Genomic DNA, 25,500 nt, shown 5'->3' with positions numbered 1-25,500 from the left:
GGACTCCCCTGGTGAGCATTCCCGGCCCTTTTTTCTTTGATTGCTCCTCATGGGTGTTTCAGTAGCTAAGAATAATACAGCCCTGTCACGGTTTGACCCTTTTCAAGGTAATCGATCAGCAAGACACCTTGAGAATCCCCCCCCAAAAAAACGGACGCCATGACCTTGCCAGCTGAAGGAATGACCCTGGCCTTCTTTGGGGTAGATGAAGATGTGTGTTTCCACTGCTTTGATTGTTCTTTGGTTTCAGGCTGGTAATGATGGACCCAACTTTCGTCCATAGTAATGAAACGAGCAAGAAAATTCTCTTCATCAGCTTCAAACAGTTCCAGATTGCTCGCGGACAAAGTGCACCTGGTGCGTTTCTGTTCAGGAATCAAAAGGCGAGGGACCTTCCTTTCAGGAACCTTTGAGAGCCCAAGTTCTTTTGTCGCAATGTTGTCTGCTCTATCAGTTGAGATGCCCAATCTCTCGGCTACCTGACGACATGATATTCAGCGATCTTGCATTATCATACCAAGAGCAAGGTAAAGGTTGTCCTTGGCGGTTGCAGTTGGAGGTCTCCCTGGTCTTGGATCATCTTCCACGCTCTCCCTGCCACGCCTGAGTTCATTTACCCAGTGTTTGACTGTTCCATATGAAGGAGCATTGTCTGTTAAGGTTCTCACCATATATTCATAGATTTTTGATGGAGTCATGCCTTTCAAATGAAGATACTTTATGACAGCACGATACTCCATTTTCTCCATTTTCCTTGTAAATTCGAAGCTTGTTTATTCAAAAATCTGCAACAAAAAAAAAATTGAAATATCAGAATCATGAAAATGAGCAAGAATGACTCCGAAAAGATTGTACTTACCAGAAAAAATTGTTTCAACTATATAGCAGCCCCGATTCTACGTTAGGCTCAAAACTTTTCATGCAACCCTCGTATATATATATATATATATATATATATATATATATATATATATATATATATATATATATATATATATATATATATATATATATATATATATATATACTACCAGAGATACCCGGCGTTCCCCGTGTTACATGCAATTGAAGAATGAGACTTTTCTGTAAGGAACTGGAATACATATGATTCGAATTTCATCAAAATTGCATATGAGGGTTCTTTCCCTCTTTACACACCCTAAAAAAATTCTAATCTTGAGACATGTATCCCATACTATTGATCTTCATGCCCATTTTCCAAAATTTCAGTCTTCTGGAACCTGTAAAAAGGATTTTTCTCCTGAAAAATGGAGCTCATGGAGCTCTAAAATGTGGGAATGAAGGGAGTGGGTGTATTAATGTCAACCAGAGAAATTGAATTGTTGGGAATATTTTAAACTTAGGTCTTACAGTATGCCTGTACATATGTGAGAGTGTAGTCTCACTTTAATAGTTTCAGTATGAAATTGAAAGTATTAAAGTGAAAGTATTTGAAATTACAGTAGCGACATATTATTGTTTCACTTTTGACAGGTAATACTGAAATAGTGGAATAGTTTCAGTGTCAAAGTGAAAGTATCTGACATTACAGTAGAGTGATGTTATTATTTCAGTTTTGACACGTAATACTGAAATAGTGGAGGAGATATGATATTGCTGTGGGCTCGAACTATGCAAGAAGTTAAAATTTTTGGGGGCCTAAGACACTACATGGACCCTAAATGGGGGTTATGACCGTTATGCATAGAATATAATTTCCAAATTTCATAAAGATCCATTCAGTACTTTTGACGTAGTGTTGGATAAGAAAACAAATGACTAATGTGTGTGTTTGTGTGCATGTGTATGTGTGTGTAATGGGTGTATATATGTATAGATATCTGTATCCATGTATATATGTGTATATATGTGTACATATTACATGTACATCTATACATATACATCTACACATATGTATACATATACATGTATGCATATAGATCTATATATATATATATATCTATACATATACGTGCTCACACGTAGATGCACTCTGCATCGACAGCAGATTGCACACCCAGAAAACCGAATGATACCTTTTAGTGAGCATATCGAGAAATGCGCAAAACAAATGCTACCACGATTTATAATCTTTCCATTCTATCAATGTGCCATTAGAACACCAACACAAATTAGATTGAATAAGGAAACCTTCTTCATTCAAAAATACAAACCCAAACTTAACCATTGCTAACACTTTTAAATAAGGAAATTCATCACCCCACTGAGAGGGAAAAAAATATAGAACAAAACCATGGTAAATTAATCAAAATCTACCACCCCTACATTTCGATTATCTCCCTTATACCGGAAGAAATCCCTAATTACCTCCCCCTGTCTAGAACTCTTCTTTTCAGACTGGAGCGAACACATGTTACAATGAGGTAGAGAAATTTGAAAAGACAACACGAAACCGGTTATTTCTCCAAATACAATGTTTATATACCAAAAAAATTTTATAACATTTTTCTGACTTAATTTAAATATATACTTTAACCATTTAACACAAGCCTTCTGTAGTTTTTTTCACTCTTATTATCTTTTATACATCCAACCACGTGCTTTCACATACCAACTTTCTCACCTATATATATATATATATATATATATATATATAGAGAGAGAGAGAGAGAGAGAGGCAGAGACAGAGACAGACAGACAGAGGGAGCAGAGAATGAGACATCGCTCATTTGCCTTCCCCTGCCCCCATCCACGCAAAAATTAGTTTGGGCGCGAAAGAGTTTTGTTTTTGGTTTTTCGTAAAACACTGGTAGAAAGTTCCACTGATCCAGCACAAAAGTGTGTTTTGTTGAGAATTGATCCATCTTTTTGACAGCAAAGAGGTAAGTAAATTTTTACCTGTCTGCATACATACACATACACGCTATTGAAAAGATTTCCTCCCAAATTTTTAATTTTTTATTTCTGTTTTCGCAAAAAAAAAAAAACGGTATTGGATATGAAAATTCCGGAAAATTGTCAAAAATTGGCATTTTGAAATTTGCCCCCCCACCCCACCCATTTATTCATTTTGGACTTTTTTCCCTAAACCTAAAACTCTAGCAGATTCGTATTCTCCGTAGCCGAAAACGGGGGTTTATGTCGAAAGAAAAATATAAAAGTGGCGGCTTTGGGATGTACAAAAGGAAGTCTTGCTCAGGCTATTATATGAAAGAAATTTGGGTAATTTAAGAATCAAGGAAGCTTTACTCATACACAAACTAGGACCTCAAATTAACAACAGGATGGAAGTCGCTAATCAATATATTATTTAGCTACATCTGGATGTGTGTAGTTTAATTCTTAATAACATGCTCATATATGTTTACAACAAAAAAAAAGAAGGGAAAAAAAAAGAAAAAGAAAAAGAGAGAAGCTGCACGTATAAGACATAACTTAGAAGCAGCGCCATAGATGTATCAACACAACACACACGAGATTGAAACAGCCGACCTCACGCACTTCTCATGAGGAATTCCAGAAGAAGCTTCGTGAGACCACTCCTGAGACGCTTCAGAAACAAGAAAAACCGTTGGAAAACAGTTTATAGCAGAGACTCCAGCAAATTAAGATCTGAAGAAGGAATTCTAATTCCGAAATATCATCGGACTACAGTTTACCAAGTTACAACAGGTATACAGTCCATTTTTTGTTGTATATTGCATTATTATACCTTCCTAAACTTTTATTCTTTACAAACAATACACAATGCTTCAAGCGAACTACAATACTCTCCTATATATATATATATATATATATATTATATGTATTTATTTTCTCCTAATTAATAAATAACTCGGACAAAATAAATTGCTTAATAGATACCAGGGTAGCAAAGATCACAAAATAACTGTGGTGTAACTCCTGTTTATGAGGTAGAAACTCCTTGTTATTTTGGGTACTTGAGTATATATAAACTTAGAGAATGGAGTAAAACGCATATGTTAACTGCATACTTTTATTTCCAACATGTGTGTATATATTTGCGTATACATGTATATATATGATTGTACACATTTATGTCAACACTATTTGTAGAAATACAAGATTAACTCCCCTTTACGATCCCATTATTTACATAACATTCCTCTCCAATTTTTATCGGATTTAAATCATTTTATTATCTCCCAACTTTACTCTAATTTTTCTTTCTTTTTTTCTTTCCTTCTTTCCTTCCCTTCTTGTCCAACGTACTGTCTAGTAGCGTCTCAACCGCCAACGGCTTTTTCAAATAAATTACATAGCAACCTTTTCCAACTACAGCTCTCATATTCGGTTAAAAGGTTTTACGTTTAAGCTGGTTCCCATGCATTTCCCTGAAGAGAAGATTACATTCATAACATCACCGATTCCTATGGAAGGTATAATTTGTAATCTTCGAAACATATGTTGGAAATAAAAGAATTCATTTAACATATGCGGGATCTTTTTGGTTTGACGGGCAACACTTGTTTTCTTAACGAAACACTTTCAAACTTGGGATACTGGTAGAATATGTCATACAAAACATCTTTTTCTCTTAGTGTTGTTGGGAAAAATTAGTTCTTAAGTTATTTCATGTTAAAGTTGTCGTATTTGTGTAATTTCAACCAATCACTGACGTCTATTCAGCTGGATACAGTTAGTGCCGTAAGAATGTAAACAACATATTCTAACGGTGTTTTAGGATCTTTTCCCTTGAATAAAATTAGTGCCGTTGTTTGTCAACATCAACTATCGGCGGTACTGTTATTTATGACATCGTTCGTGCGTTTGGGTTAGGGTTATGGTTATGAGTTATAGGGTTTTAGGATTAGGGTTATGAGTGAGGTTATGGCGAAAATAATCATAACCCTAACCGTAATCCTAAAACTAACCCTAACTCTAAAACCCGAACCCTAACCCTAAAACCATAAAGCTAAAACCAGTACAAACGCACGAACGATGTCATAAATAACAGTAACACGAATAGTTGTTGACAAACAACGGCACTAATTTTATTCAAGGGAAAAGATCCCATAACACCGTTAGAAAATGTTGTTTACATTCTTACGGCAGTAATTGTTTTCACCTCAATAGACATCAGTTATTGGTTGAAATTACCGAAATACGACAACTTTTTACATGAAATAACTTCGAATACAAAAATTTTTCATCTGTTCTATAACACAAAATATACAAGTATACGAAGTTTGAAAGTGTTTCGGTACCAAAAACACTACATAAAATATAAATGAAAAATGTTGCCCGTCAAACCAAAAAGATCCCATATACGTTTTATTCCATTCTCTAAGTTTTAATATATATACATATATATATATAGAGAGAGAGAGATGTATATGTATATATGTATGCATATAGATGTATATATATACGTATATAAATAGATCTATATGCATACATGTAAATTTGGAAGTTATATTCTATGCATAAGGGCCATAACCCCCATGAAAATTCATATATTTTTGATGTTGATGAAATTTTAACCATACATATTACATACAAATAAAGTAATATTTCTAAAATTTCATCTTAGAAGTTACAAATACTCCTTCATGGAGACTTTACACCCCTCATAAACACTCTACCACTGCTACGAATAACTGTTGGGACCCCTTTCAGACCTGCTTTACATTCAAACCGGAATCTCAAAAACATTGTCCCTTTACATCTCATTCTCATTTAAGTACCACGACAGGCAAATAAAAATTACTTGTCACGACGATACAATGGAAGATGGTAACAGACATTAACCACATGCTACGTTGTCAAGTGAAATACATTGTCATCCACTTCAACTGTAACCTTCCTACCGTACCCACAGTTCTAACGACCCCATACGACTATAGCACCACTTAACCGCTATCTCAAAAATATTGTCCACTTACATTTCATTCTCATTTCCTTACCACCACAGTGAAATAAAACTTACTTCCCACTACGGGACAATGGAATATGATAACAGATACTACCTTCTCAAGTGAAATATATTGTCATCCACTTCACCTCTAACCTTCCTAGCGTAGGGAGACTTAAAACGACCCCACGCCACTATAGCACCACTGATATCTTCATCCTTCTAGCTGGCTGCTTTCTTATATATATACGACAGAATTCATTTCCAGGCAAATAACATTGGGAGCAAAATTCATAATCACTGTCTCCTCTCCTCTTACAATTGCTATCATCTTCTCTTCACAACATTTTTATATCAAAGCAATCTTGACCAACTAAAGCACATTCATTCTGCTGAATTCGGTACGTAACCTTTTTTCGTTTCTAAATTGCATCAATATTTAACATTTCACTGCTATTTCTAACATGCATTGCTACCGCGTAACGGCTTTTCGTAAATACCTGTTCTCTGCTAGCACCACGGCTTACAAATACAAACAAAATCTTTTCATGTCTACAAGTACACCTGCATATCAACTCCCAACACTTTTCTTTCTTTCTTTTCCACCGCATTCATATGTTTTCCATCATGGACTTTCCAATTCTGATACAATAATACCGTTCCTTTTCCATTCAGTGTCCATACTCCTGATTTTTACCTTTTCACTTCTTTCAAATTAATTCCATAATTTTCCGTAATGCGGGCGCCGAGCAAGCTTTTGCTTCGCTTCACTCTATTTTACACTCAAGCGCCTTCAAACTACATTGCTGAAAACGAGCGTAAATTACTTCCGGACCAGCTGCAGGCCTACACAACTATTATTAACAGTGTACGCCAACGTGATGGACGAATCTTCTTCCTTGATGCTCCTGGAGGGACAGGGAAAACATTTATAACAAAGCTTCTCCTTGCAGAAGTTAGGCAGCATCAGGACATTGCAGTAGCTGTGGCTTCCTCTGGGATTGCAGCTACTTTGTTACCCGGTGGCAGGACAGCACACTCCACTTTCAAACTCCCTCTAAATTTAGCAGCATCCGAGATGCCTTCATGCAACATCACCAAAAGCTCAGATCAGGGGCAGGTACTTCAAAGGTGTCATCTAATTGTCTGGGATGAGTGCACCATGGCTCACAAGGGAGCTCTGGAAGCATTAGATAGAGCCCTGAAAGACATCCGAGACTGTCACGCTCCAATGGGAGAGGTGTTATGCTTCTGTTGTCAGGTGATCTCAGCCAAACTCTTCCTGTCATTCCGAAAGGCACTAGAGCAGATGAGGTCCAAGCATGCCTAAAGTCCTCTACCCTGTGGCATCATGTTACCATCCTCAGTCTTAATACTAATATGAGAGCTCAGTTACACGGCGACCGAATGTCCAAAAAGTTTGCACAGGACATTTTGACAATTGGTGATGGCAAGGTGCCTCTCGACGCTGCAGGAGAAATGGAGGTATGGCCATTTTTCTCTGTTGTTAATTCTGTAGATGACCTCAAACACAAAGTCTTTCCCAACTTCAAAGAAAACTATCTAAATCACAATTGGCTGTGTGAAAGAGCAATATTAGCTCCAAAAAACGTAGCTGTTACAAAAAATTAATCAACAGCTGATGCATTCTCTTCCCGGCAGTCTTCAAACTTAGAAGTCTGTTGATACAGATCCAGATACAAATGAAGTGGTGAACTATCCTCCTGATTTTCTCAATTCGTTGGAGCCTCCTGGACTACCTCCCCACATATTATCACTTAAAGTTGGAACGCCTGTTATGCTACTTCGCAATCTGGAACCACCAAGACTTTGCAATGGAACACGACTCGTGATAATGAAGATGATGTCACACGTTATCGAGTCTACCATTCTTTCTGGATGTGGAAAAGATGATGACGTCTTTATTCCAAGAATTCCTCTTATTCCATCAGGAGCAGACATTCCTTTTACATTCAGAAGACTGCAATTCCCCCTTAGTGTCACTTTGGCCATGTCCATTAACAAATCTCAGGGTCAAACCCTCTCTGTAGCTGGTCTTCTCTTGGAAGAGCCCTGCTTCTCACATGGACAACTGTATGCTGGCTGCTCAAGAATGGAAATCAAAACAAACCTATATGCATATACTCCACAAGAAAAAAACAAGGAATATAGTTTACAACGAGGTGTTCTAATGACAACAGTAAGAAAGTATGTACATGATCACCTTCTTTTACCAAACTTCATTGACTTTCATGTATTTATATTGATATACATATATATGTGTGTGTATATATATCTATATATATAAAGATGAGAATGTGTGTCTGTGTGAATCCCTAAAACTCGAGAACTACACAATCAATTTCATTCCAAATTTACACATGCCTTAATTGGGGTCCATGTAGTGTCTTAAGCCAAAAACATTTTAAACTTCTTGCATAGTTTGAGCCCACACCAATATCATATCTCCTCCACTATTTCAGTATTACCTGTCAAAAGTGAAACAATAACATGTCGCTACTGTATTGTTAGATACTTTCACTTTAATACTTTCAATTTCATACTAAAACTATTAAAGTGAAACTATACTCTCACATATATACAGGCATACTTTAAGACCCAAGTTAAAAACATTCCCAACAATTCAACTTCTCTGGTTGACATTAACACACCCACCACCAATAGGGGCCTTCATTCCCAAATTTTAGAGCTCCATGAGCTCCATTTTTCAGGAGTAAAACCCTTTTTACAGGTTCCAGAAGACTGGAATTTTGGAATATGCGCATAAAGATCAATAGTATGGGATACATGTCTCATGATTAGAATTTTTTATGGTGTGTAAAGAGGGAAAGAACCTTCATGTGCAATTTTGATGAAATTCGAATCATATCTATTCCAGTTCCTTAGAGGAAATATAAGAGAAAAGTCTCATCCTCCAATTGCATGTAATACGGGCAACGTGGTTGCCGAAAAGACGACCAGCTTGGAGGAGAAGGGTCTGGAAGCTCAAAGATCCTGCGAATAGACAGAAATTTAGAGACTTATTACTCGAAGCCTTTGATGAAATAGAGGGGGATGTAGCTTCATACAATGTAGAAGACAACTGGACCTTTCTACGAGACAACCTGCTGAGGGCCACTGACCAGATCTGTGGATGGTGCAAAGTCCCCTCTCGACCCAAAATAACGTGGTGATGGAACAATGTGGTTGACAGGGCTATCAGACAAAAGAAACAGGCTTGGAAGAACGGTGGTAGCAGGGAATTGTATCAGACTGCCAGAAGGGAAACTAAGCGACAGGTTTACTTAGCCAGAGGAGAAGCAGATAAGAAAATAAATTGCCAATGTTCTGTGCCGTGAGGACCAAAGACTTGAAGTGTTTTGTGTTGCAAGACAGTGTGTGAGAGAGAATCGTGATGTCGTGGGAGAGAAATGTGTCTGCATGGATGATGGTTCACTTGCACTAAATGAGGCTGCAAAGAGAGAGGTTTGGAGACACCACTATGAAAGATGGCTCAATAAATAGAATGAATGGGAGAAAAAGAGTCTGCCGAATGTAGACCCAACAGAGGGACCAGCGATTCGAGTTGACAGTACCATGGTAAATAAAGTATCTAAGAGTATAAAGACAGGGAAAGCCTCCGGCCCATCAGGAATCACTGCAGAGATGCTCAAAATATCTGGCAGTGTCGGCTATAGCCTAGTCACCCTTATTGTTAACCAGGTGATTCATAAGGGAGTCATACCCAATGACTGGTGTAGCAGCACCATAGTCAACTGCTACAAAGGTAAAGGTGATAGTTTAGATACAAATAATTACAGAGGTATCAGGTTATTAGATCAGGTTATGAAAGTTACAGAGAGGGTCATAGCCCAACTACTCAGGGAGCGGGTCAGTTTAGATGAGATGCAGTTTGGGTTTGTGCCAGGGAAAAGCACCACTGATGCTATATTTCTGGTAAGACAGCTGCAAGAGAAATACCTAGCCAAGGATAAACCTCTGTACCTGGTTTTCATTGACAGGGTCCCCCGATCCCTCATTTGGTGGTCAATGAGGAAACTAGGGATAGAAGAATGGTTAGTGAGAGCTGTGCGAGCCATGTACAGAGGCACTGTCAGTAAGGTGAAGGTTGGCAATGAGTATAGTAAGAATTCCGAGTGAAGGTAGGGGTCCACCAATGTTCTGTCCTCAGCCACCGCCTATTTATCATAGTCCTCCAGGCTATAACAGAGGAATTCAAGACAGGATACCCCTGAGAGCTCCTCTATGCTGATGAGCTTGCACTAATTGCTGAGTCACTACCAGAACTAGAAGAGAAGTTTCAGGTGTGGAAGCAAGGACTAGAATCGAAGGGCCTTAGAGTCAACCTAGCTAAATCCAAAGTCCTAATAAGTAGGAAGGTAGAAAAAACACAAACCCCTTCAAGTAGATGGCCCTGCTCGATCTGTAGAAAAGGCGTAGGTAGAAACTCTATAAGATGCACCCAGTGCAAGCTATGGACACATAAGAGGTCCAGCAATATCAAAGGCAAGTTAACTAGGAAGTTAGTTTTTGTATGTAGCAGATGTTCAGAAGCTATAAGCACTGTGAATGTGCAGAAAATAACTTCTGCCACATTCCAGGGAGAAAAACTAGATGTAGTTGATAGCTTCCGCTTTCTAGGTGACCAAGTTAGTAGCGGGGGAGGGTGCACTGAAAGTGTAGCTGCTAGAATAAGAATAGCCTGGGCAAAGTTCAGAGAGCTCTTACCTCTGCTGCAGACAAAGGGTCTCTCTCTCAGAGTAAAAGGCAGACTGTATGATGCATGTGTACGAACAGCTATGCTTCATGGCAGTGAAACATGGGCCGTGACTGCTGAAGAGATGCGTAGGCTCGCAAGGAATGAAGCCAGTATGCTCCGATGGATGTGTAATGTCACTGTGTATACTAGACAGAGTGTAAGTACTTTGAGAGAAAAGTTGAATCTAAGAAGCATCAGTTGTGATGTGCAAGAGAAACGATTGCGCTGGTATGGCGAAAATGGTTGAGGATAGCTGTGTGAAAAAGTGCTACACCCTAGCAGTTGATGGAACCTGTGGAAGAGGTAGGCCCAGGAACACCTGGGATGAGGTGGTGAGGCACGACCTTCGAACATTGGGCCTCACCGAGGCGATGATTTCTGACCGAGACCTTTGGAAATATGCTGTGCGTGAGAAGACCCGGCAAACCAATTGAGACCTAAATCCAAGGCCTCTGCCAGGGGTGTAGCCAGCCCACTTATGTGTACCTTTCCTTCATTGGACACTAAACTCCGCTTGCGAAGACCTGTTGAGGCAAGTGAAATCGAAATCGAACCAAATTCGACGACTGGCACCCATGGCCAACGTAGTCTCCTTCATTGGACACGAAACTCGGCTTGCGAAGACAAGTTGGGGCAAGCGAAAGCGAAATCGGGATGACACCTGTGCCCAGCGTCGCCTTCTTGGCAGGTGTAAAGACATTCGAGCGAGATCGTTGCCAGTGCCGCTGAACTGGCTCCTGTGCGGGTCGCACGTAAAATACACCATTTTGAGCGTGGCCGTTGCCTGTACTATCTGACTGGCCCTAGTGCCGGTGGCACGTAAAAGCACCCACTACACTCTCGGAGTTGTTGGCGTTAGGAAGGGCATCCAGCTGTAGAAACTCTGCCAGATCAGATTGGAGCCTGGTGCAGCCATCTGGTTCACCAGCCCTCAGTAAAAGCATCCAACCCATGCTAGCATGGAAAGCGGACGTTAAACGATGATGATGATGATGATGATGATGATATATATATATATATATATATATATAGCCGCAGGAGTGGCTGTGTGGTAAATAGCTTGCTTACCAACTACATGGTTCCGGGTTCAGTCCCACTGCGTGGCACCTTGGGCAAGTGTCTTCTACTATAGCCTCGGGCCGACCAAAGCCTTGTGAGTGGATTTGGTAGACGGAAACTGAAAGAAGCCCGTCGTATATATGTATATGTATATATGTGTGTTTGTGTGTCTGTGTTTGTCCCTCCAACATCGCTTGACAACCGATGCTGGTGTGTTTACGTCCCCGTAACTTAGCGGTTCGGCAAAAGAGACCGATAGAATAAGTACTAGGCTTACAAAGAATAAGTCCTGGGGTCGATTTGCTCGACTAAAGGCGGTGCTCCAGCATGGCCGCAGTCAACTGACTGAAACAAGTAAAAGAGTATATATATATATATGTATATATATATATACGTGTGTGTGTATACATTTGCACAAATGTATATATATAGATGTATATACATATAGATGTATATCATCATCATCATCATCATCGTTTAACGTCCGCTTTCCATGCTAGCATGGGTTGGACGATTTGACTGAGGACTGGTGAAACCGGATGGCAACACCAGGCTCCAGTCTGATTTGGCAGAGTTTCTACAGCTGGATGCCCTTCCTAACGCCAACCACTCAGAGAGTGTAGTGGGTGCTTTTACGTGTCACCCGCACGAAAACGGCCACGCTCGAAATGGTGTCTTTTATGTGCCACCCGCACAAGCCAGTCCAGGGGCACTGGCAACGATCTCGCTCGAAAATCCTACAGGAGCCAGTCAGGCGGTACTGGCAACGGCCACGCTCAAAATGGTGCATCTCATGTGCCACCCGCACAAGAACCAGTCCAGGGGCACTGGCAACGATCTTACTTGGCTTGCCGGGTCTTCTCACGCACAGCCCATTTCCAAAGGTCTCGGTCCGTAGTCATCGCCTCGGTGAGGCCCAATGTACGAAGGTCTTGCCTCACCACCTCAGCCCAGGTCTTCCTGGGCCTACCTCTTCCACGGGTTCCCTCAACTGTTAGGGTGTGGCACTTTTTCACGCAGCTATCCTCCTCCATTCTCACCACATGTCCATACCAGCGCAATCGTCTCTCTTGCACGCCACAACTGATGCTTCTAATGTTCAGCTTTTCTCTCAAGATACTTACACTCTGACGGGTATTCACATTGACATTACACATCCAACGGAGCATACTGGCTTCATTCCTTGCGAGCTTACGTATGTCCTCAGCAGTTACAGCCCATGTTTCACTGCCATGTAGCATGGTTGTTCGTACGCATGCGTCATACAGTCTGCCTTTTACTCTGAGTGAGAGTCCCTTTGTCGCCAGCAGGGGTAAGAGCTCTCTAAACTTTGCCCAGGCTATTCTTATTCTAGCAGCTACACTTTCAGCGCACCCACCGCCACTACTAACTTGGTCGCCCAGATAGCGGAAGCTATCGACTACCTCTAGTTTTTCACCCTGGAATGAGATAGAAGTTGTTTCCTGTTTGTTTGCAGTCTTTATTGCACCTGAACATCTGCCACAAACAAAAACTAACTTGCTAGTTAACCTGCCTTTGATGTTGCTGCACCTCTTATGTGTCCATAGCTTGCACCGGGTACATCTTATAGAGTTACTACCTACTCCTTTTCTACATACTGAGCAGGGCCATCTACCTGAAGGGGTTTGTGTTTTATCTACCTTCCTACTTATTAGGATTTTGGTTTTAGCTAGGTTGACTCTAAGGCCCTTCAGTTCTAGACCTTGCTTCCACACCTGAAACTTCTCCTCTAGTTCTGATAGTGACTCCGCAATTAGGGCAAGGTCATCAGCATAGAGGAGCTCCCAGGGGCAACCTGTCTTGAACTCCTCTGTGATTGCCTGGAGGACTATGGTAAATAATAGGGGGCTGAGGACGGAACCTTGGTGGACCCCTACCTCTACCCGGAATTCATTGCTGTACTCGTTTCCAACCCTCACCTTACTGGCCGCATCTCTGTACATGGCTCGCACAGCTCTCACTAGCCATTCTTCTATCCCAAGTTTCCTCATTGACCACCAGATAAGGGATCGGGGGACCCTAGTGGATCTTGCATGCATGAAGTGGATTCGATCCACTATAGCAAAATTTAAATCAACACTGCAACAGAACTTTTCCCACGGTGGAACAATGGTTTTTTCTCTGACAGCAGTTTAATATTTTCCAGATGCCTTTAGCTAGGCCGATATAATGTCTTCACCACTTGACCCTTTCTAACCTCTTCTACTTCACCAAAAGCTAGAATAGAGATAACAGGACCACCAACTGAATCCATTGTTCTCAATAATATATCTATCTTTCTGGATTGTTATAAAAGCAAGGAAACCCCAAACAAAAAGTTAGTTTAGTCACCAGTCGGTGACGACTCAACAGTTTAGTCTCCAGTCGGTGACGACTCAACAGTTTAGTCTCCAGTCGGTGACGACTCAACAGTTTAGTCACCAGTCGGTGACGACTCATTGACAACGAAGTCTGGCTGACCAACTGGAACCTCGACCAGAGGGAGAAAGAAGGTTACAACCAGCCAACTATGAAACACCACTACCCTCGACTCTATAACTATCACTAGCTCGCATCCTTTTCTCTGTAACCTGACCGTCTTTGTCTGTTTACTACTATGAGAAAGTGTACACACATATACAGGCCGAAATCAACTTTATTTACCTTGCATGCTTTACGAACTGTGTTATACTATTACACTAACCTACCCGTCGTGGTATGACATTTATTAAAGTAACGGCAAATAAGTATTTCTTTACAACTTCGATCACTGTTCATCGTTCATCTTATAACCTGTTACAATTGGTAACTACACAAAATCATCATCGCTACAACCAAAAACATCTACCGTTACAATTGGTGAACCCGAACAAGAGAATTACTGCAATAGCAACCAGTCTCAACCGTTACATACATATATATATATATAGTTCAAAAACACAATAACAAAGAAACAAAAAAACAACAAAGTGAGGACGTGATATGGATAGTATTATTGGACGCTCAGGAAAGGAAGACAATGACACCAAAGATTCTTTTTGAAAAACAACTTCTTCATAACAATCACACCTGCTTTTGCCATTTCTTTAAAAGGCCAAAAATAAACTTATCATTGAAAAGAACTGACCAGCTTTAAACACAATTTTCTTCTTTTCTCTTTCCCATCGACACACACACGCACACACACACACCAACACAAAAAAACACACACTCACACTCTCTCTCTCTCTCTCACTTTTCCCTCCATTCCTCACCCTCTCTTACTATCCGATATATCTCTCTCTCCACCCCTACAAACTCAATAAAACTATATAAAGAGACCTCACCGCAAGGTGAACGCAAAATAATTTGAAAATCCTACGCGATTAGGTGAAAAGCGCTTTATTTAATTTATAAAACATGTGACATTAATAAAAATCTGTAAATGTACAAACATCCAGATTTCTGAGTACCTTAATTTTTTTCTATAATATAATTTCTGTACATCACCTCCAAACCTTCCAATATATATATATATATATATATATATATATATATATATATATATATATATATATATATGAAGTTACTTGTTTTTACATGCCTGAACGCAGCGTCACCTATTTGTAAGTAGTTTTCGTAACTTTATATTTTCCGACGCTACTCTATCTCTTCCTCTTTCTCTCTCATTTTTACCCCTCCCGTTCTTCCTCTTTACTACTACGTATCTCGCTTTACCCCTCTCGTTCTTCCTCTGTTACTACTACGTATCTCTTTTTCCCCCTCGTACTTCCTCTCTTTCTCTTTTCCTCTCGTTGCTCACCTATTCTTCTACTTCCTCCCTTTGTTTCTCCCTCTGCCACTCTCTCTCTTCCCCTTACACCGGCATTGTCACATGCTTCCGGTCAATAATCCTTTTCTTCCTTGGCTATCGCCGAGCAAACACGCGAACTACTTCCTCCCTACTTTCAAGTTCGTGCCTCACAGCGTTCACACACAAACAATTTTTCTCGTCTGGCCGTAAAGCCTTTTCTGTTTGTTTTCCTGTCTTGTTTTTTGTCCGCCACTACATTCCTCCATGGCAAGATTTAATTTGTGTATACAAATTTAATTTGCGGTCCATGGGAAGAGCCGTTTTAACGATGCGTCCTGCCCAGCTCTTCGAAACGCTGGTGTTAAAACGGGGGTAGCTGATGAAGGAGAATGTTCTCTATGTGGCTTGTGTGTTTTCACGTCTACGTTTTGTTTGCAATGTCCTGTACCCAGATATGCACCTATACATACAGGTGGATGTCGGTATGCACATACCTGTACGTATATATGCATATACTCTTTTACTATTTCTTTTTACATGATTGAACGCAGCGTCTCCAATTGTAAGTAGTTTTTCATAACTTCATATTTTCCGACGCTACTCTATCTCTTTCTCTTCCTCTACCTCTATCATTTTCCCCCTTCTCGTTCTTCCTCTTTACTACTACGTATCTCGCTTTACCCCTCTCGTTCTTCCTCTGTTACTACTACGTATCTCTTTTCCCCCCTCGTACTTCCTCTCTTTCTCTTTTCCTTTCGTTGCTCACCTATTCTTCTACTTCCTCCCTTTGTTTCTCCCTCTACCACTCTCTCTCTTCCCCTCGTTCTTCCTCTTTACTACTACGTATCTCGCTTTACCCCTCTCGTTCTTCCTCTGTTACTACTACGTATCTCTTTTTTCCCCCTCGTACTTCCTCTCTTTCTCTTTTCCTTTCGTTGCTCACCTATTCTTCTACTTCCTCCATTTGTTTCTCCCTCTACCACTCTCTCTCTTCCCCTCGTTCTTCCTCTTTACTACTACGTATCTCGCTTTACCCCTCTCGTTCTTCCTCCGTTACTACTACGTATCTCTTTTTTCCCCCTCGTACTTCCTCTCTTTCTCTTTTCCTTTCGTTGCTCACCTATTCTTCTACTTCCTCCCTTTGTTTCTCCCTCTACCACTCTCTCTTCCCCTCGTTCTTCCTCTTTACTACTACGTATCTCGCTTTACCCCTCTCGTTCTTCCTCTGTTACTACTACGTATCTCTTTTTTCCCCCTCGTACTTCCTCTCTTTCTCTTTTCCTCTCGTTGCTCACCTATTCTTCAACTTCCTCCCTTTGTTTCTCCCTCTGCCACTCTCTCTCTTCCCCTTACACCGGCATGGTCACATGCTTCCGGTTAATAATCCTTTTCTCCCTTGGCTGTCGCCGAGCAAACACACAAACCATTTCGTCCCTACTTTCAAGTTCGTGCCTCACAGCGTTCACACACAAACAATTTTTCTCGTCTGGCCGTAAAGCCTTTTCTGTTTGTTTTCCTGTCTTGTTTTTTGTCCGCCGCTACATTCCTCCATGGCTAGATTTAATTTGCGTATACAAATTTAATTTGCGGTCCATGGGAAGAGCTGTTTTAACGATGCGTCCTGCCTAGCTCTTCGAAACGCCGGTGTTAAAACGGAGGTAGCTGATGAAGTAGAATGTTCTCTATGTGGCTTGTGTGTTTTCTCGTCTCTGTTTTGTTTGCAATGTCCTGTACCCAGATATGCACCTATACATACAGGTGGATGTCGGTATGCACATACCTGTACGTATATATGCATATGCTCATTTACTATTTGTTTATATATATATATATATATATATATATATATATATATACATGTATATATATACATATACATGTATATATATATACATGTATATGTATAGCTGTATATGTATAGATGTGTAACGGTTGTAAGATTGAATGGACATCATTTTTTTATAAGAAAATATTTATTTTTGCCGTTACATTCTAGGTTGCCATACCACGATGGGTAGGCCAGTGTAATAGTATATAAAACCTGCAAGGTTAGGAGTTTCGGCCTGTATCTGTATGTTCCTTTTTTTATAGCAGTAATTGTATAGAGAGCGAGATGGTAGGGTTATAATGTGGGCGCCGTTGTCTGACAGTGGCTGACAGTAAAGTTATTTCTCCCTCTGCCAAGTTGTAGCTGATCAGCCAGGCATCATTCTCCATGAGACGTCAAGTGACCACTGGTCACTAAAAAAGAGAAAGAAGTTTGCTTGGAGTGTCCTGTTTTTATAGCCATGAAGCCGGGCAGTGAGTGCAAAAGATTTAGCTTGTTTACCTCAATTCTAGATGGAGTAGAAGAGGTCACAAAAGGGTCAAGTGTTGGAGACCGCTTCGGCCTAGCTATTCAAATATGGGTAAAGTGGATCGAATCCACTTCACGCTTGCCAGGTTCCTATATCACTCTCCTCGCCAGTAAGCTTCCTGGGAGGGAAGCGAACGAAGAAAGGAAACAAAGAAATGCATGACAAAGGCCCTGGAATGATTGAGGAGAAATTTTGTATATCAGGAGAGAGGATCGTTGAAGTGTATACGGGACAGTGTCGCTTTGCGTGCTAAAATGTGTGCAGTCAGTCACTGGGCAGTACAGCAAATGGGCGCGTTTGTGCGCGTGAGGGCGTATACAGAAGTGCAGTGGCACGTTTCAAAATTGAGCTCAGGGGAGCGAGTGGGTGCATTCTCGGATCTTGTTCAAAACGGGGGCACCAGTATTTTCTTAACGAAACACTTTGAAACTTGGGACACTGGTAGAATATGTCATATAAAACATCTTTTTCTCTTAGTCTTCTTAACAAAAAAAAAACGTACATCGCAAGTTATTTCATGTTAAAGTTGTCGTATTTCTGTAATTTCAACCAATGACTGACGTCCATTCAGTCGAATACATTAAGTGCTGACTACGTAAACAAACGATTCTGGCGGTGATAAAATTATTATTTCCTTGTCAAAAAATGGCTGAAGCATATTGGCAGTAGGGTTAGGGTTAGGGTTAGGCAGTAGCTAATAAACCTTTCATACAGTTCAGGCAGATGTTAACGAAATAAACACGCGTGAATGAAAATGAAAAAAGCAAATGTTGTACACATACAGTTCAGGCAGATGTTAACGAAATTATAAATGGAGATTAAATACGCTTTACACCGCTTAAACTGCCAAAGGAGTAAGTATAAACAGCTGAATACTTGTCAGTGATTGGTTGAAATTATCGAAATAAGACAATTTTTTTACATGTAATAAATTCGAATACAAACATTTTTTTCTGTTCTATAACACAAAATAGATAAGTATACGAAGTTTGAAAGTCTTTCGGTACCAAAAACACTACATAAAACATAAATGAAAACTGGTGCCCCCGTTTTGAACAAAATCCGCATTCTCAATCCATGATAAGAAAGATCTTCCTGCAGGATTGCAGTGTGTGAAATGCCTTGGAGGTGAAATGCGTCTGGTGCTGCTGTCGTGGTTAATTGCTGAGTTAGCAAGGACGACAGTGTAAGCATGCTGAAGTGATGCGCGAGACAGATCATTTTCTCTGTTAATTACGTGACCAAACAAGGGTCTAACGGAGGGAAATTATGTCTAAACATGAGCGTAGAGCATGTGATCATCCGACGTGCTTTGTGTCGGGAGAAGAATTGAGCTGACGCAGAAGTGTTGCAAAACAAGAGAGTAGATGCATAATAGAGATGCCAGTGCATGAGTGCAATAGAGCTTACAAGGCTGAGGCTAATGCTAGTGCATTGATTACAAATACAGTGTACAGTATTGAATATGCAGTAAGGCTGAGACTGCCAGCTGGTGCATGAGGTATTATAAGCCTCGATCGTGCAGGAATAAAAGTGTGACATGCTAGCGCGTTGTAAGGGACAAACAACTTTCTCTATGTATGCGTGACCAGCCTAGGGTCTTACAGAGATGAGTTGTGTCTACAAGGGCGCATTGAGCATGGAAAACAGGCGAGATAGGCATGTGTGGTGCATGAATGTGACAGAGATAGCATTCGTGTGTGTATGAACCATGTGTGCAGATGCGTGTGCGAGGCCGGGCACTGAGGAAAAGGTGCATGCGGGTGTGTATGCAACAATACATTTTCAAAGTGAACGAGAAAAGGTACATGCAAAATATGAATCAAATTGAGAAGGTATGCAGACAAAAAATTCAGGTGATGCATAAATGTTCAGTTCATGATTAAAATGTTCAGTTCATGAATAAAATGTTCAGTTGAAAGAAAAAAAAATATAAATCAATTTTGTAGCTGTTTGTGTGGAAATTAAAGCATTGGTGCCTGTAAATCACTCGCCTGGAATCTTTTTGAAATAGCAAACTTGTATGTATTTCGCTGGTCAGCGGACTCTTCGCCCGCTTCTTGTTCGAGGGTGCTGTGAAGACGTTGAAGTACTTGCGGGAGGTGTTGACGAAACTGTGTCGGTTTGGTTCGGAGTGGACTATGATGCGGAGAATTCGGGTTCGACGATAGCTTTCTTAAGTCGATCAATACTAATAGTATTTGGCTTGCCATTTCTGTCAACGAGGAAGTATTTTTCCTTTCTCCATAGTACTCTGTAGGGTCCAGAATACGGTGGACGGATTTGCGATGGTATTCCATCGTTCCGAATAAAAACGTGTGTCCATTGGTTAATGTCCGAGGGAACATAAGTGTCGGTTTTCTGCGAACGGGGTGCGTTAGGTGAGAGATGGGACATATGTGCGCGTAGACGATGTACATAAAATGTGGGATCAGGAATATCCCTTGGAGGAACTGGAGCAATCATTTTCCCAGGCAGGGCCAGAGTGGTGCCGTAAACTAACTCAGCCGAGGAGTGACCAATGTCGTCCTTAACGGATATACGGATACCGAGCAGAATAAGAAGAAGGAATTCCATCCAGTTGGTTATATCTGGACATGCACGTATGGCTGCTTTTAATTGCCTGTGGAATCTCTCTATCATGCCGTTTGCCGCTGGATGATACGTTGTTGTGCGGCAGTGTTTGGAACCGATCAGGCGCGTGAGTTCACTGAAAGGGCGCGAATCGAATTGCCGTCCTCTGTCTGTCGTGAGGGTCGCGGGGACACCAAAGCGCGATACCCAGTGTGATATCAGTGCTTTAGCGACGGTTTCCGCTGAAGTATCGGACAGAAGGAAAACCTCGGGCCATCGAGAAAAGCGGTCGATGCAGGTTAACAGATGTGTATAGTTTTGAGAGGGTGGTAGAGGTCCGACTATATCCAAGTGGATGTGTTGAAAACGTGCGTCCGGTGTTGTGAAAGTGCCGAGAGGTGATTTTACATGTCGCTGTATTTTCGTCTTTTGGCAGGCAGCGCAACTCTCAACCCAAGCGCGAATGTCCTGTTGAAATAGCCATGAAGCAGGGCAGTGAGTGCAAAGGATTTAGCTTGTTTACCTCAATTCTAGATGGAGCAGAAGAGGTCAGAAAAGGGTCAAGTGGTGGAGACCGCTTCGGCCTAGCTATTCAAATATGGGTAAAGTGGATCGAATCCACTTCACGCCTGCCAGGTTCCTATAGATGTATAAATATAGATGTTGTAGTGGCGCGAAATTATAGCCGCCATTGAGGAAGTACTATTCTGCGCATGCGCAAGGGACTTCACCACCGGAATCCCCTCGAGTGCACATGCGTAGTAAAATTAGTACTTAAAGAGTTTGTTTAACTTTTGGTCAGCTTTCTCTACGGCCAGACATTGGTCTTCGTAGAGATTTTCAATGGATTTTTGTCATAGCTGACATTCCACATCCTATTTTGGGTGCGGACTTTTTAAATCATTTTAACTTGTTGGTAGATGTTCGGCGTCGGAGGCTTGTCGACGATTCGACATCCCTTTCTACACCGGCAAAGAGCTCTACCAACTCCCCTCTTAGCCCATAATTTTTTATTGCCACTGCTGGGGTTGTTTTTCATTCTCTTCTAGGTTCCTTTCCGGAGCTGGTGGATATCACTTTCAAGCTGGCGAAGCCCGCTCATTCCACCCTCCATTATATCAAAACAACTGGGCCACCTGTTTTCTCGCGTCCACGACGTTTGGCACTGGACCGCCTTAAGACGGCTAAAGCCGAGTTTGAACACATGCTTCAACTCGGCCTGATACGCCCCTCCACCAGCCCATGGGCATCTCCCCTTCATTTGGCGCGTAAAGGTGATTCTGATTTTCGTCCGGTGGGGGGCTATCGGTGACTCAATGCTGTAACGGTCCCAGATCGTTATCCAATTAGGAATTAGCAGGATTTTTCAGCAAATCTACACGGTTGCACTATATTTTCCAAGATTGATCTGGTTCGGGCTTATCACCAGATTCCAGTTAATCCAGAGGACAGTCACAAAACTGCCATCGCTACTCCTTTTGGCTGTTTTGAATTTCTTTTCATGAGCTTCGGTCTGCGGAATGCGACAAGCACTTTCCAAAGATTTATAGATGAAGTTGTTCGTGGACTTGATTTTGTATTCACCTATGTCGATGATATACTCATCGCTAGTGATACAAAAGAGAATCATCTCCACCATTTATCGCAACTTTTTCAATGACTCCGCGCATATAATGTAAAGATAAACCCCGATAAGTGTGTTTTCGGGCAGTCCTCCCTGGAATTTCTGGGACACTATAGGGATTCTAATGGGATCAAACCTCTTCCTGCTAAGGTCGATGCCATTCAACGCATCGCCCCTCCAACTTCTTTGCGACAGCTTCGCATTTTTTAGGCATGGTCAACTTCTACAGAAGATTTATAGACCGGTGTGTAGACAAGCTACTTCCTTTCACAAGGTTACTACAAGGCCATTCTAAGAAGGATGCTCAACTCACTCTTTCTGCAGAGGCGTTGTCTGCTTTTGAGTCTGTCAAACAGGAATTATCCATCGTTCCTGTTCTTGCACATCCGGCTCCTGATGCTCCGCTCTCTTTATCTGTGGATGCTTCAGGTTCTGAGGTTGGCTTTCTTTTCTTGCCAATTGAAGCCTGCCGAACGCAGATATAGTACTTTTGATCGTGAGCTATTAACAATCTATCTGTCTGTTCGGCATTTTCAGCACCAGCTCAAGGGACGGGAGTTTGTGATTTATACTGATCACAAGCCCCTTAAGTTCGCTCTCTCTTCTAAAACAGACAAACTCTCCCCTCGTGCTTTCCGTCACCTGGACTATATTTCACAGTTTACAGGTGACATTCGTCATGTGCCAGGGAAGGAGAACATCCCTGATGATGCTCTCTCGAGACTCCCTGTCAGTTCTATTTCCTCTCCTGCAACAATTGATTTACTTGCTATTTCACAGGACCAACCTCTTTTCTCGACGTTAGATTTAACTTCACCAAAATTCAACAATTGTAAATTTGCCTATCTTCCGCTCCCTTCATCAGAAGGCTCTATATTGTGTGACACATCCACCGGTTCTCCTAGGCCTTTAGTACCTGAGAACCATCAACATTCTGTTTTTGATGCCCTTCATTCCTTGTCACATCCGGGCATCTCTGCAACAGTAAAACTTGTCACTGCTCGGTTTTTCTGGCCCAACATGCGGCGATCAATTACCACTTGGGCACGCTCTTGCATGAAGTGCCAGAGTGCGAAAGTCCATAGGCACACGTTTGTGCCCCACTCGGACAATTTCCTTCTCCAGAGGCCCGTTTTCGCCATGTTCACCTTGATTTGGTTGGACCATGGCCTGTGAGTCGCGGGTTCTCATATCTCTTAACCTGTGTCGATCGTTTCGGCCGCTGGCCAGAAGCCATTCCTATAGCAGATATTACTTCTGAGACTGCTGCACGAGCTTTCGTTTCTGGTTGGGTTTCTAGGTTCGGCGTACCGTCCAGCTTGACTATGGATCATGGTCGACAATTTGAAGCAGCATTATTTCGTGAGTTATCACGAATCCTGGGAGTGCATCATATATGCACCACCAGCTACCATCCCGCTTCTAATGGGATGGTGGAGCGTTTTCATAGGCAACTAAAGGCCGCATTGCTCGCCTCGCCCAATCCGCAGTCATGGACTGAATTTCTTCCTGTTGTCCTACTTGGACGCCGGACTGCGGTTAAAGCAGACCTTGGTTTTTCTGCAGCAGAATTATTGTATGGTACCACACTGGCATTGCCTGGTACGATGCTGGTACCAGACAAATTACAGCCTCCAAATCCAGCGTCCTATGTCACTCGATTACGAGATTATTTTTCTAACCTTCCTACTATGAGTCCCCGGCAACAATCTCCACCTTCTAAAGTGTCATCAGACATTGATTCTTGGTCACATGTGTTTGTTAGGGATGATTCTGTCAGAGGACCCCTTGTTTCTCCTTATAAAGGACGCTTTCGTGTGCTCTCTCGCACATCCAAATTTTTTTTAAATGGACGCTAATGGTCGTACGGAGACCGTGTCTGTCGACCGTCTGAAGAAAGCGAATTTTGATAAAACTACATCTTCCGTTGACAATACTGACATACCCCCTTTTCAACCTTTGCATACACCTTTATCATCACCATCACCAACACATACACCTGTGAACTCTCCACCTTCATCGTTGAGAACTACCACAAGTGAACCCTATGTCACTAGGTCTGGCCGTACAGTGCACTGGCCAAAGAAACTCTCCAAGACAATTTATATTTGACTGCATTGTATATTATTGCATTTTTCAGCATTTCTTTTGTAAAAAAGGCTCAAACTGTGTTTTTCCCTATTAGTGCTGAACACTCCGACATTTCTTGCGCCACTGCATCAATCACAAGTAATAAAGGAACTGCAGTGACGTAAGCAAAAAAAAAAAAAATTTTTTTACAGCCAACAACACTTACCAAGCTGAACTTGACTTGTGCCGCTGGAATATTATTTTCCATGTGCATTGTATTACATTGTTGGGTATTTCCATTCTCTGTATTAAGAAATTGTTTCTTTTTCATTATATATCTACAGCCGCATCATGTTTCAGGCCCCCACTACAACCCTTTCCTTGTTCGTGCTACACACTCGGGGGGGGGGGGGGGGACCATTGTAGTGGCACGAAATTATAGCCGCCATTGAGGAAGTACTATTCTGCGCATGCGTAAGGGACTTCACCACCGGAAGCCCCTCGAGTGCGCATGCGTAGTAAAACTAGTACTTAAAGAGTTTGTTTCACTTTCTAAGCCTCTTGAGCGCGATACCTTCGACGTGGCAACACCTTGCTCCTCAACAAAGCACTCTTCACCACGATGCCATCGATGTGATAGCTACTTGCTCCTCTGGCATGCATCAAGGAAGCTCTTTACCTTCCAATGCTGACTACAAATTAATCAGCGGCTGCTAAGCTGAGAGATACAGGATCTATATAACCAAGCATCATAAAAAATAATACTTATTTTTATTATGTTGTTAAATTGTTCTACTGTTCCTTAATATATAATGCTGTTGAAAGGTGATAGAGAGAGACTAATGTCTCTATTACAACTATCAGCTTTTACAATGTATATATATACATGTATATGTGTACTGTCTATGTATTGATGTATATATATAGATGTACATGTAATTTGTACACATATATATACAAATATATACATGCATACATATATACACTCATACACATACACACACACATACATGGGTGCAAGTGTGGCAAGAAACTTGCTTCCAAAACACATGGTTCTGGGTTCAGTCCCACTGTGTGGTGACCTGGTTTGTGTCTTCTTCTATAGCCTTAGACCGACCAAAGCCGGGCCAAATGTTTAGCGGTATTTCGTCTGTCTTTACGTTCTGAGTTCATATTCCGCCGAGGTCGACTTTGCCTTTCATCCTTTCGGGGTTGATAAATTAAGTACCAGTGGAACACTGGGGTCGATGTAATCGACTTAATCCGTTTGTCTGTCCTTGTTTGCCCCCTCTGTGTTTAGCCCTTTGTGGGCAGTAAAGATATAAGAAACGTTAGCAAAGGTGGCGAGGTGGCAGAAACGTTAGCACGCCGGGCGAAATGCTTAGCGATATTTCGACTGCCGCTACG

General features: G+C 41.5%; 1 protein-coding gene and 1 pseudogene across 4 annotated transcripts in view; one reads left to right on the top strand and one right to left on the bottom strand.

Annotated features, from left to right (window-relative positions):
* The window catches only part of LOC149137947 (protein mono-ADP-ribosyltransferase PARP14-like), a 507,224-nt gene that overhangs the window by 318,520 nt on the left and 163,204 nt on the right, over window positions 1–25,500 (top strand). The window lies entirely within an intron of this gene.
* LOC149137949 (uncharacterized) lies at window positions 19,812–24,392 on the bottom strand (annotated as a pseudogene). Its single transcript, XR_016240679.1, has one exon. The product of XR_016240679.1 is annotated as an uncharacterized LOC149137949 (transcript).

Source organism: Octopus bimaculoides, chromosome 1 (genome assembly GCF_046866305.1).
Source record: "Octopus bimaculoides isolate indiv1 chromosome 1, ASM4686630v1, whole genome shotgun sequence".
NCBI classification, from domain to species: Eukaryota; Metazoa; Mollusca; class Cephalopoda; order Octopoda; family Octopodidae; genus Octopus; species Octopus bimaculoides.
The sequence above is the reverse complement of the archived record's forward strand: the minus strand, read 5'-3'. Positions and strand labels throughout refer to the sequence as shown.